The sequence below is a fragment of the Talpa europaea genome, assembly GCF_964194135.1.
Source record: "Talpa europaea genome assembly, chromosome: 7".
In the NCBI taxonomy this organism is placed as follows: Eukaryota; Metazoa; Chordata; class Mammalia; order Eulipotyphla; family Talpidae; genus Talpa; species Talpa europaea.
Genome location: NC_140074.1, coordinates 100,175,408 through 100,189,254, shown reverse-complemented (window position 1 = coordinate 100,189,254; position 13,847 = coordinate 100,175,408). Strand labels below are relative to the sequence as shown.

The following is a 13,847-nucleotide window of genomic DNA, read 5'->3' as shown; positions in this document are numbered from 1 at the left end:
GAGCCAAAAGAGCAGTTCTGGGGGTGCTGCTTTGACGAGGGAACACCAAGCAGGAGGCCCAGGTCTAAGGGTTGATATCATAACATTGTCCTTCATTCAGTAAACTCCAGACAGAAAAGCTCATGATAGGTCTAAACCATCAAAAATCACCCCAAACAGGAAGATGATCAGTTTCCCAGTTCACAGATTCTGGAGCCAAACTACCCAGGTTCCAGTGCAAGCTCTACCACTTACTAGCAGTGTGAACTTGGGCCAATTACTTAACTCCTATGTACCCTGCTTTCCTCATTTGCAAATTAGTGAAAACAAGACTACCTACCCCATAGAGTTGTTATGAATATTCAATGGGCTAATGATGAAATAGTCTGCAGCAGTCAGCCCTATTAGGTATTTGCTATGATAATTACTACAAATCAACTTTAGTCATGAAAAACTACATCTCAGAAAAAGGTAAAGAAGAGCGATTATCATTTTCTAAGTCACACCTGGCATGGCATTGGGTGCTTCATGTATATAGTATTTTATTTCATTCACAGGACAACTTCCTTAGAGTACAGTGGGAAAGGAGTCTTTTCGACAAATGGTGCTGGGCAAACTGGATATCCATATGTAAACGAATGAAGTTAGTAGACCCTTATCTCACACCCAAATACAAAAACTCCAAATGGATAAAAAATGTAGACCCAAGAGCCAAAACTCTGAGAAGAAAACACGAAGCAAAAGCTTCATGTCATTGGCTCTGGCGATGATTCTGCGGATACAACACCAAAGGCATAGGCAACAAAAGAAAAAATAAACAGGACTACATCAAAATGAAAATTTTCTGTCCATCAAAGGACACAATCAACACAATAAAAAGGAAAATTACAGAATGGGAGAAAGTATTTGCAAATCATATATGGAGTTAACATCCAAAATATCAAGAACTCTTACAACTCAACAATAAAAACCAAACCCAATTAAAAAATGGGCAAAATACCGGAACAAATATTTCTCCAGAGATATACTAATGGCCAATAAGCACATGAAAAAAAATGTTTACTATTACTGATTAGAGAAATGCAAATCAAAATCACAATGAAATATCACCTCATACCCATTAGGATGGCTACTCTCAAACACCGGAAAACAGCAATAGTTGGTGAGGATGTGGAGAAACTAGAATCTTTGTATACTGTCCATGAGCCTTAAGCTGATATAGCTGCTATGAAAAAACTGGATAGTAGTTCCTCCAAATATTTAGAATACCATATGATCCAGTAATTCTACTTCGGGTATATATCCCAAAGAATTGAAAGCAGGGTTTTAAAGAAATATTTGTATACCTATGCTCATAATAGCATTGTTTACAATAGCCAAAAGCTACAAGCAACACAATTGTCCTTTGATAAGTGCACGGACAACAAGATGTGGTGCATGCACACACTGGAATATTATTCACCTTAAAAAAAGAAATTCTGGTAAATGTTGCAACACGGGCAATCATGAGGATATTAGTCTAAGTGAGATAAGCCAGACACAAAAAGACAAAACTGTATATTATTACTTATGTGAAGTAAATAGTAATCAGTTAGATCAGTGGAAACAGAGAGTAGAACGGTAGTTGCCTAGGGAAGGGGGAGAGAGAGTGGGAAGTTGGTTCATGGATATAGAGTTTCAGTTTTACAAGATGAAAACATTCTGGAGATTGGTTGTACAACAAAGTGAATGTATTGACACTTAAAACATGGATGAGAAGATAAGTTTTATGTTACGTGGATTTTAATACAATAACAATTTTTTTGAAAGATTTCCCAAGATATTTTTCCTCCCATATTTAAAAAGAAGAAGTTGAGGTTCAGATACATTGGGCACTCCACCAGGATCACATAGGTGAACTGGTAGAGATATTGACTCTCAGGTCTGCCTTTATGGCCTAGGTATTTGCAAGATGCCACTTCACCTCTAGCAAAGGCAGAGTTGGGACCCGATGTTGGTATCTCAGGTGAACTTTAAACTTGCCCCAGTCTTACTGTACATTTCATAAAGGGAATAGGACACCATCACCATTTTAATGAAAACTTCAGAAAACCCACAACTTCCAATGACATTCAAATAATAAAACAAATGAACTCTGTACGTGCTAGAAGTGTCCTTGCTTTACTTGACGCAGCTATGGAGAAGTGACACTTGTTTTTTACATAACACATTAGAACTCACACATCCAAACAAAGGCTGTACTTATAAGCAATGACAACACTCTCCAAAAATATAGCTATTGCTCAAAACATTCGTGCAACAGCCTTCAGTTTACATTAAAAAGCCTCATTGTTTTAATTTTTACCAGAAAGAATATAACCCAACTTTTGTATCCTCTTTATTCATCAGACTCTTAACCCTGAAAAAATAAATCTACCCAGAAATGGTGAGAGTCTCCCTCAGACAAAGGTCATAGGTACAGCAGATAGGGTGCTGGGAAGGTCCAAGATTTGGAAACCCTTAACCAGAGTCCTTAAATGGTGCCAATCTCAGGCACAGAGACACTGTTTGTTGTTTGCCTACAAGAAGAGGAACATGTGGTGAGTAAGGGGAAGGGGAAAAGGCATGAGAACCTGGGACAGAGACTGTTCAGAGAGGGACAGGCCCCAGAGAGGCTGACTCCCTGCTCCAAATGCATGCATATGAAAGAGGGGCCGTGTCATTAAGACAGAAGGGGGCACCACTGGGCTGAGAACAGTAATTAGAGCTATCCAATGTGTGTTTATGTAGAGTCAGAGCAGGGTGATGCAGGGACAGCCAGGTGGGAAGGGTAGGGGGAGAGGTAGGCACACAAACAGAATGGCTCAAAGCACCAGTCAGCGTAGCCTAGAGAACAGAATGCGGGCAGAGGCAACAGGGAGGCTGAGGGGGCGGGGCAAAGTAGCATGGGGACAGCAGTGCATCTGGTCACAGGAGGGAAGCCACCATCAAGGTTCCTGGGCAGGTGAGGCGTGTGGATGGAATGATTCTTACCTCCAGTCCACACCTTTGGTTGGTGAGGTGACTCCGTCCCGAGGTCACATACAGCAAGGGAGTGTCTGAGGCCACAAATCCAGCAACCTCTTTAGGAGGAGACTCTGCTATGGGCCTGGGCTTGTGATCCTCTGGGGCAACAAAGGGACTGGCTAGCTGGCCAAAGGGCCAGCATGAGTTGGTCATCTGTCCCTGTCATAGCACGAGCCAGGGTACGGACTCTCATGGGAAGAAAGCACCATGATTGCACTTTGGTGGGGCCACAAGGGACAGTCTTGGGAGGCTTAATAGAGGAAATATTAAATCAATGAAACCTCATTTCCAAGTTCGGTTTAGCAGCAGAATCCATTAACCTTATATTCACCCTCTCCCTTCCTCTAATAATACCGGGAAGGGGTTCAAAGGCATGATAACTTATCCTCAGGGTCAGCGCATTCTATTCAATTACTGGGATTCTGAGTTTTCAAGCTAAAAGATATATACTCGTTTTGATTATAAAGGACCAACCCAAAGAGAATGCTTCTTTCTTTTCATTTAGCTGGAAATGCCGCACAAACAACCGTAAGTATTTGGTTCTGCTGAACAGATGAGGGAAGTTAGTCTGACAAAGGAGCTCAAATCAGTTCTTATTTTTTCCTGCTCAAACACACACACAAAATTCCCAGCAAAGGGGAACAGAGTTGTATCTGATTATTCCTGGAAGTGCAGCTGCTCAAGGTGGGCCCCCTCACTCTGTTCTGTCCTCGAGCAAGAGGAAGCAAAGTTCATTCCCATTTACTTTGCCATGTACATCATCAAAATCTAAAATAAATCCTGGTGCAGCAGCAGAAACACAATGCTCCAGGGAGCAATGGGGCAAGTCCTTCCAAAGAGACAACCCTCTCCGGATGGGTAAAGATCAGAGCACGGGTGACCCTGGCTGCAAAAGGCTGGCCCTTCAGAGGTCTCTGGTGACATGCTAATGGTGAGGTGCCAGCTGGGCAGGACTGGCTGAGCTAGCCAGAGCAGGGTACAGCTGAGCAGTGCTGGGCAGGGCAGGGGCAGACACAGCTCCCATTAAATCTTCAGTGCAAGAAGCAGATCAGCCTGATTCTGTTGACGTGACATTTTCTCCATTCAGAAAAGGCTGCTTCCTCACCTGGTGCAGGCCCACCAGGTTGGGGTCAGGATGCCCTGAAGCCTCAACCCTGGCATCGACAATGCTCTCTTGGGTGTGTTTTCTGTCCCTTCACCCCTTCTATGCAGTCTGAAATCCAAGGCAGTCCTTCTGGGAGGAGCATCACGATCCAGTGGCTTGGTGTCTTAGCTGCTGTTTTCTACACTTTGATGTTAAATATAGTCACTTCAGAAGCAGTCAAGACCAGAAGGCAAACGAGAGCTGGTTTTAGCATTTTGCATTTAGCAATATCCTTTGGTGAGAATGGAGGTAAAAAAAGCCAAATGATCTGCCTCCCCAATAATCAAGAGTGTGAGTAGGAGCCCAGAGGTGCTGGCACAAAGGAACAGCATCCAGGCTGCTTCCTGCCAGGTGTGGAGAAAGAAGAAAGAGGGGTTTGGGAAGGCAGAAAGCTCATTTGATAATATGCACCAATAATCTGAGATGAACCTTCTGTATAACTATATGCTAGTGAGGCAGGATGGCATCTACCAGTCAGGTGGAAAGAAAAATCAATCCTGACACTCTACACAGAACCATTATTGCCTATTGCTTCAGATTCCTAACATGCTTTGTGAATGTTAATTGCAGCTGCTCCCCTTCACACTGGAGAGACAAGAGGATGAATTCCAAATACTCGTCCCTCCTTTATAGGATGTCCTTTCCTATGACAGCTGCCCTACGGAGAGGGCACTCCTCTAAATGGGAAGCTACCATCTAACCAGCCTGCAGATGACTATGAGGCAGTTCTCTCTGTTACTTTAAGGCAGTGTAAAGCCCGATGGTCCCCATGCTACTTACTCAAGATTAACAGGGTCTGAGACATGCCATGTACTGTCCTTGAAGTTGAGGAAAGGGAGGTGGTTAAGACCCTGCATTAAGAGGTCAGTATAATGGGAGAGGCAGATATGTAGCCGCCATGATTCAGTCCAGCCTGAGCTGAAACAGAGGATAACCACAGCTCTCTGGGTAGCTTTGTTACCTGTGCCCTGGGGTCAAGGAGCTTGAGAGGAAATTAATGACTCCCCACTACTGACTATGCCAATAGCCTGCCTCTCTTAGCAGAGCACATAAGAGGCAAGAACAGCAATGACAAGCCAAGCCAGAAAGAACCAGCATTGAGACTGTGAAGTCCCAGAGGAGTTTACTAAGCCTCCATCTTTTTCTCCAGCTGGAGAGCACACCTAGGGGTGGATGGTGGGCATGATCTACAGTAAGTGGCTTCCAACCTTGGCTGTAGGTGAGAACCACTGGGAAGCTTTTACAAAATATTCTTGTCTGGGTACCGCTCTCCACACCTTCTGATCAAAACTTGGTGCCCAGGCCCAAGTACTAATGTGCTCTAATAGCTCCCAATGGGGTTTTAATATGCAGCAGACTGAGAACCCAAACTCAGGAGAAGGAATGCCAACACAACCATCAGCTGACACAAATGGACCACACAGCTACCCATGGACACTGGGGACTCTGGAAGGCACAATGCCCACAGTGTCTAGTGGCCCTGGTCCAGGGCTGGCCCTGCCACTAATGACCATGAGCTCTTGGGCTATTTCCTCTTCTTCTCTGGTCGTTAGGTTTCCTGTCAAAATAGCCCCAATGGTCTCCAATCCCCACCCACATAACCACTCACTCTGCTCTGACAGGACACTAGCCTATGCATATGTTTTATCCTTTTTTGGTGATATTACTGTGTGGTAAGGTACATAACATAAAATTTATCATTTTAGCCATTTTTAAGTAGACAGTTCAGTGACTTTAAGTACATTCACCTTGTTATGTAATCATTACCACCATCTCCAGAACTTTTTCATCTTCCCAAACTAAGCCCCATACCCATTAAACACTAACTCCCCACTCAAATGATATAAGGGAAGGGTCCATTCTTTTGTATGTGACTATCCAGTTTTCCCAGCACCGTTTGTTTAAAAAACTGTCCTTACTCAACTGAATGATCTTAACACTCTTGTTGCGCTTCAAAAATCAATTGATTATAGCTGGGAGGGATTATTTCTGGGCTCTCTACTCTATTCCACTGGTCTATATAGCTGTGCTATGCCACTACCATACTATTTTAATAACTGTATGTATCAAAATGAGGAAATCTGAGTCCTCCGACTTGGTCCTCCTTTTTCAAGGTTGTTGTAGCTACTGAAAGTCCCTTGAGAGGCCATATGAATTTCACGGTGGATTTTTCTATTTCTGCCAAAAAAAAAAAATGTCAGTGGGGTTTTGATTGGAATTGCATTAAACCTGTAGATCACCTTGGGTACAACTGTCATCTTAAAGATATTAAGTCTTCCAACCCATGAACATGGGGTGTCTTTCCATTTATTTCTCTAATTTCTTTCAGCAACGTTTGGTAGTTTTCAGTTTACAAGTCTTTCACCTCCCTTGATTACTTCCAAGGGACTATATTCTTTTTGCTATTAAATAGAATTGTTTTCTTAATTTCTTTTTCAGGTTACTCATTGTTAGTATATAGAAACATAGCTGATTTTCAAGTGCTGGTTTTGTATCCTGTGACTTTGTTGGCTTTATTAGTACCTAGGGGGTGTGTGTGTGTGTGTAGGGGGGCATGTATGGAGGGAGCTTATGCGAGGGGTGGGGATTGAGGGCATGTCTTCATGGTTCTCTACATGTGAGAGCATGATGTCTGTGACAAAGGTAATTCTACTTCCTCCTTTCCCACTTGGATACCCTTTATTTCTTTTTCCCTCCTTATTGCTCCAACTAGAACTTTCAGTACCGTGTTGAATAGAAGTGATAAAAGGATCCTTGGGCTTTCATATCCTTTTACAAAACCCAATCATATTCTGTGAGAGCAAACAAAGCTGAAGAGAAAACCCATCTGAATCCTCATCCCACAAAAAAGCAGGTCATCTGTTGGAGAGTAAAAGAAGGAACCACATCAGGATCCAGAGGTCTTTCCAAGTCAAGGGCCACAGATCTCTGTTTCCAGTGCTGAGGAAATCCACCTTAGACTTCTCAGAAGTCACCTTCACTCCAGCCTACCTCCCCATGTTCAGCGCCAGTGCCAAGTCCTTGCCAGAGCCTCCTTCAATGCCATCCTCAAGCAAAGCCTTCTGGTGGGCATGTGTAGTCCAGCTGAGAACTGAGCTTTCAAGACCAGAACCTCTGTTCTGAGAGGTTCTTTTAACCTTATGGCTTAATAAGCCAGGAGGGTATTCTTGACTAGGCAGGACACCTTCACATCCCCAGAGCCTGACCTTATGCTGCAAGAGCCTTTTAGAGTAAAATCACTGTAAACCCTCCTGAGGCCCCCAGGAGAAAGGTACTGGGCAGTCTGGTGAGAATACAGTTGGGCTCCCCGTTGTGCTCCTGTCCGGCTTTTGTTTTGTTTTGTTTTGTTTTGTTTTGCATAGGCGTAATTCACTTTATTTCCTGGTATAAAATCTATGTGGTGGCCACAGCTGCAGAAGAATGGCAAGGAGGAACAGGTCTGAGAACTCAGATTTTGGCAAATGCTAATTACTGCGTGACCAAGGCAGTACTGTGACCTCTCCAAGCCTTTGTGTCATCTGTTAAATGTGATCACAATAGCGCTTTCTCACACAATTGTTGTGAGAGTAAGCTAAATAATGCACTTACTTGACAGACCCTCTAACACAGAGTAACACTCCTCCTCAGGCCATGGCCATTGCTGTTACTTTTATTTTCACTACAGCTCCCCAGAAAGGGCTTTGCCAGCATTCCCCCTTCCTTCCGCATTCCTGTGTCACCACTGCCATCTACAGGTAAAGAGCCCAGCAGATGGAATGCCCCAGAATCTTGCAAATATCTGTCTTTCTGATCTCTTAGTTTCTGAGCCAGGAAATCTCCATACCCAGAAGCCACAGGAGCTCCCCCCTTCCAGAAGGAGCCCCCCAAATAGCTTGGCACACATGCAAGGTGAAAGAACAGCCCTGGAACAATTTCCTTAGGAATTCAAATATTACAACTCCATGGAGAAGATTCCTCCTTTCATCACTCAAAAGAAGCCACATTTCCTGGACGTATAGAAATGGGATGTGGGGGGAGTAGGGAGCACAGTGCTATTGCTAGCTCCCCTCTGGCAGCTTCTTGCCCTCCAAGGTTCCAACAGAACCACTGACTTCAAGACTTCAAAGAAACTGCACTCAGACCAGATCTGGCCTTGAACCCTGACCTACCCCCAAAGAGAAGGGGGAAGACTCTTGCCTCAAAAGCAGACAGAGTGCCTGGATGTAGCCCAGCCTCCTGGTTTGGTAGGTGAAAGCTAAAGACCCTGGGGTAAGAAGTATAGAAGAAACTGCTGGATAAGAATCAAGTTAATTTAGCTGCTGGATCAGCTTTACCCCCTCTTCTTTTAATTAAGAAAATTAATAAACCTTTTATTTTGGAATAGTTTTGGATTTACTGAAAAGTTGCAAAGATTGTTCAAAGGGTCCCCCTGGGCTTTCTCTTGGTTTCTTCTGATGTTGACCTCTTACATAACCGTTGTTCATTTGTCAAAACTAAAATATCAACGCAGGTACAGTTTAGTATTACTAGCTAAACTCCAGATTTTATTTGTATTTCTCCAGCTTTTTCACTAATGTCCTTTTTTTTTTGGTCCAGGATCTAATCTAGAATACCACACTGCATTTAGTGTTCCTCTCTTTTTAATCTTCTATTTTCTTTAAAGATCCCCAAACTCACAAAATCGAAATCACTAACTTATTCTGTCTAGAGAGCTCAGTTCCAAAGGGCAGCTCTGTAGGAGCCACAATTCCACACCCTGGCCTAATTAGGACACCACATCCTCCCACTCCCCAAACAAAGGAGCCCTTCAGGCCAGCCAAACAACAGAGAAAATAGAAGCTTGTTAGCCACACAGGCCCGAGGCTGCTGATCCAAGTTCTTTTTTAACTGGAATTCCCTTGAGGGGGATCCACAGATTTAAAATGCATTTGGGGTGTGTTCTCGAGAAGCAGAGCCACTGGTTTGATGTATTCTCTCCTTTGTACTTAATGGAGTATTTGACGTGTGGAGTAAATGACTGCGTGAGAGAGGAGCTGTGGGAAGACACTGTTTTAGGGCTGGGATGCAATGGGCAACTAGGGGCGGAGGGCACTGCAGGTGCCAGGCCCAAGCCAGGAGGATAGTGCCAGCAGTTGTCCCAGCCCAGTCTGCTGCTCCCTAACAGCCAGGCAGGTGGGCTGGTTGACAGGGAAGATAAAAGGCCCTCTGGGAGCCAGTGCTCAGGGCAGAGCTTCTGTGGAAAGCAGAGAAGATGTGCTGCCAATTTCTCCTTCCCCGGAGTGCCTCTTGGGGGCTGTTCACCTTGCCCACGTGCACTCTGAGAGATGAGGTATGCCTGTGGATTTCTCTGTACGCTGCCTTCGTACCATCCTGGTTCTAGCTCCTCCTGATTACAGAGACATACACACTCAGAGGAGACTTGAGTGACAGTCTTTAGGGAGGGAGACTATGCACGGCCATCCAGAGGTTTCTCAGTTTGTTTCAAGAATTTTAACTGAGAGGCCTCTCCTTGCCCGGCACTGTGCTAGAGTAGGACGGAAAATAAGCAAAATGGAGCCCCAGGAGCTCCTGCCTGCAAGAAGGTCAACAGCCAGGAGACCTGCAAACCAGCGCAAGTGCACAATGTGATGAGTGTTCTAACAGGAGTGTGCAGAAAAGAGAAGGACTCCAGGGCCAATGGAGGATGGAGAAGTGCTTAATCATGCTGAAGAGGGAATAGGTAGGATCTGTGAAAGCTAAGGAAAGGGCCTGGTAAAATGGAAGATCAGGAATTTGGAGGAAGGGAGGAGTAGGAATGGGTTGAGCAGAGATGTGAAGGCCTGTCAGAGCTGATTGTGAAGGGTGGCAGTGCAGGGAAGCAGTGAGAGAAAGCCAGCTGAGGAGAGTCCTTTCACTTTCTCTAAGGAGTGTGGGCTTTCCGCAGGAGGGGAGGGACTGGGCTTCTCAACAGGAGTGACAAGAATAATTGCTTTTGAGCCAGATCACTCTGGTAACAACACAGGAGCAGTACTGGAGGGGAGAGACTGCAGGCAGAAAGCAGGAGCTGTTACCATAACTGCTTAGTGTAAAAAGGACATAGGACAGCACTTAGCCAAGGGCATGGCTTTGAATTTGCTGTAAAGGAGGCAGAATGAATTTGAATTTAAGGGCCAGTCCTGGATCATTTGACCCTGGAAAAAATTTCTTTGCCTCTCTGAACTTCAGTTTCATCATCCAGAACATGGACAAAATAGTCATACCTCCTCTGAGAGAGTCTTGAAGATGAAACGAGTTAGTGATGTAAAACCCTAGACAGGAACCTGGCACGTAGAAAGTGTGCAAATCGATCTGAACTATAATTCTTAACACGTGCACTGTGGAGACACGACCTTGAGAAAGACTAAACTGAGGTGCAGACTGCAGAGGGGAGACTGACTTTCCAAGGCTCATAGGGCAGCATCCAGGCAGAGCATGGAGGCCACCCTAGAGCCTTCCAAGTGTGGGCAGAAGGACCTGACAGCTGCATTCTGTTGGCAAGGCACCAGTCAGCCTAAACAACTTGCCAGGGACCACAGGTATCACCATGAGCGAGGCTAAAAAGCTAGGTCTTCTTTCTGCCTCAAAGAGTGATGACAAAATCCCAAGCCAGGAGAAAGACTCCCCAAACTTCCCCAGGGCTCATGCCTGCTGTGCTCAGTAAAGCTAGAGTGCTTTGATTAACTCTTGCAAAGAGTTGTCCTTCAGAACAGGGTGGAGAGAAACACTCTCCATGGCACCATCACAGCATTTGCAGTTTTCAAAGGCAATTGTGGGGAGCAGTCACAGGCAACCTAGCACAATAAGGCTCAAATATTAGCTGCTTTTTCCACCCAGGGACCTCATCTTAGGAGGACTAGCAGCTAATTATAAAAAACACCCATGTTAAAACAATGAAGTTAAATTCTCACTCTGGGAAGATTACAGTGAGACCAGCGTATCCTATTATTGAAAGTAGCATACATTTAAGAACCCTTTAGCACAACTTGGGCAGTAGCTTACTGAGGGGCATGACGTAAAAGGCTCTTATACTTTGACCTAGTAATCTAGGACTCTTAGATTAAATAAATTATTCCAAAGAAAAAAACTACACACAACCCAGCAAAGTAACTCATATGTATACACACTCAAGAGACATGAAATGTATGTCTCCACAAAAACTTGTACATGAATATTCACAGCATTATTATTCATAGTAACCAAAAAGTCAAAATAACTCAAACGTCCATCAACAGATGGTAAAAAAAATATGGTATATACATACGACAGAATTTGTCAACAAAAAGAAAATTCTAACACATGCTATAATGTGGATTAATCTTGAAAACATTATACTAAGAAGTTAGAAACAAAAGGAAAATTACCATACAACTCTACTTATATGAAGTACCTATAGCAGTCAGATTATAGAAACAGAGGGTCCTCCCTGCTGGCGCAGGGGTAAAAGTCTCAGCACTAGGAATGAGTTCGATCCCCAGCCAGGGAGCTAACACACATGGTGCAGCAGACCTCTCCTGTCTCGCCTGCTGCTCCCCTCAGCAGTGCATTTCAGTAGATCCGCCTGTTCTGCTCCCCACTCTGGTGAACCCTCTCATGACCCATACCTCTGACCTATACTCCAGTTCTTGTATGTATAAATAAATAAAAATAACTCTTTACACAAACAGAAACAGAAGGGTGCTTGACAGAGACTGTGAGGAGGAGGATGGGCAGTTCTTAGTGCCTGGCATGGAGTTTCAGTTTGGGAAGACGAAAGAGTTCTGGGGGTGGAGGGTGGTGATGGTTGCACAACAATGTGAATGTGCTTATTGCCACTGAACTATACACTTAAAAATGACTAATGTGGTAAATTTTATGTAGCTATATTTTATCACAATCATTTTAATGGGAAAAAAAGACCACAGGATGAATGATTCCATTTATATGAAATGTCCAGAATAGGTAAATCTATAGAGACAGAAAGTATATTAGTGGTTGCCTAGGGTTGGGGGGAATGGGAAGTGACTGCTAATGGGGGAATGATGAAAATGTTCTAAAATTGATTGTGGTAATCGTTGCATAACTCTGAGAATATACTAAAAACTTTAAATGGAAGAACAGCAAGGTATGTGAATTATATCTCAATAAATCTGTTGATAAAAGGGGAGAAAAACTACAGAGAGAAACATGTTCATTTAAAAGAAATTTTTTCCCCAGCAGCACATACCAAGTTTATTAAGGACAAAGATGTTTGCATAGACACAAAGGGATAAAGAGCCACACTTTTAAAGAGGCAGATTTATTAAGAAAAAAAGATGCCTGCATAGACACAGGCTGGCAAAGAGCTGTCCATTTAAAATTCATAAAACTTCTCAAATATGAACTAGAAAAGTGATGGCTAAGTAAAAATATATACATATATTTTTATATATGTACATATACACACATACACCACACAACCAAATAAAAAATGGCCATTGTTAAGTAACCATTATTAGAACCATATACAGTCATTTGATAACACTATAAAGAAAACAAGATACACAAAAAAATTTTTTTAAAGGATGCATAAAGATAATGGCTGGAGGAAAAATGGGAAATAGTGAACATAATGTATTAAAATATTTGGTTTAAAGGCAAATTTTTTTTAAAAATTTGCTGTTATTAGTATTTTATAAAGACAGAGAGGGAATATTATACCACAAACTCATAATCAAAACTAAAATGCAATTATGTAGTCTTTCCATCAAAAATAGCTAGGTATAGGGGCATACACTGCCCTGAACACAAGTAAATCTTTTTTTATTCTTATAAAGACAATTTTCCCTAAGGATAAAGCCCTGCAACAGGGTGGTCCCCAGGAAAGGGGGAGGTTTCCTGCCCCACACAAGGGAGGGTGGAGCTGAGCAGGAAGAGGAGAAGCTGAAGAAGAGACTAAGGAAGGAAGGAAGCAGGATGAAGCCAGGAGACCTGGAGGAGGCGCATGGAGCCTAGAGACACGTAAAGAAACTGCGCTTGTCTTTTGGTCGTGGACTGGGTGACACAGATGTGGGTGAGACCTGTGGGGAGGTGACAATGGCAGCTTTTATCTTGACGTTGATTTTGCTCTTTTCCTTCCGGGCTTGTCCGGTTGTTTGTGACCCTTTTCTGTGGGTCCCCACTGGAGGATGCTTCAGACTTGTAGCAGGCTTTGGGGCCTTGTTCTGGGCCGATCCCATATGGATGGACTTTTACCCACGAGGGGACGGGTAACTTTGGGTGCTTCGTTTAGAAACTAGACTCTTTGCCTTACCTGTATTGTTTCCTAGTTTTATTAAAGATCCTTCCCATTAGTCTCATGTGTTTTGTGTTGATGCGGCGGATGGCCGAACCCATTTAGAATAGGCAGGTTTGCGGGGTTTGGGCTGCCCCTCTCCCTGTCCTATAACAGCCCTGTAACCCAAATATCTTTTAAAAGGTATCACCCTGACCAGGCCTCCCTATTAATTCCCCCTTTTCCTAGAGGGGTTACCCATGACTTATCTTTTTCACCCTCCCCTCAAGTGCCCAGCTAGTCAAGGAAGACCAAACTGAGGGCCAGTCTGAGCTGGCACAGAGGGGAGATGCAGACATAACATGCACATGTGATTTGCATTCCAAAGTCAAATACATCAGGGCTCTGAATCATCGGGGAAATTGCTCCTATCCATCAACATAGAAAAATCAG

At 43.7% G+C, this 13,847-nt stretch overlaps 1 protein-coding gene across 11 annotated transcripts in view; it reads right to left on the bottom strand.

Annotated features, from left to right (window-relative positions):
- The window catches only part of TOM1L2 (target of myb1 like 2 membrane trafficking protein), a gene marked incomplete at both ends in the record, with an annotated part of 103,331 nt that overhangs the window by 47,418 nt on the left and 42,066 nt on the right, over positions 1 to 13,847 (bottom strand). The gene's annotated exons all lie outside the window — the stretch shown is intronic.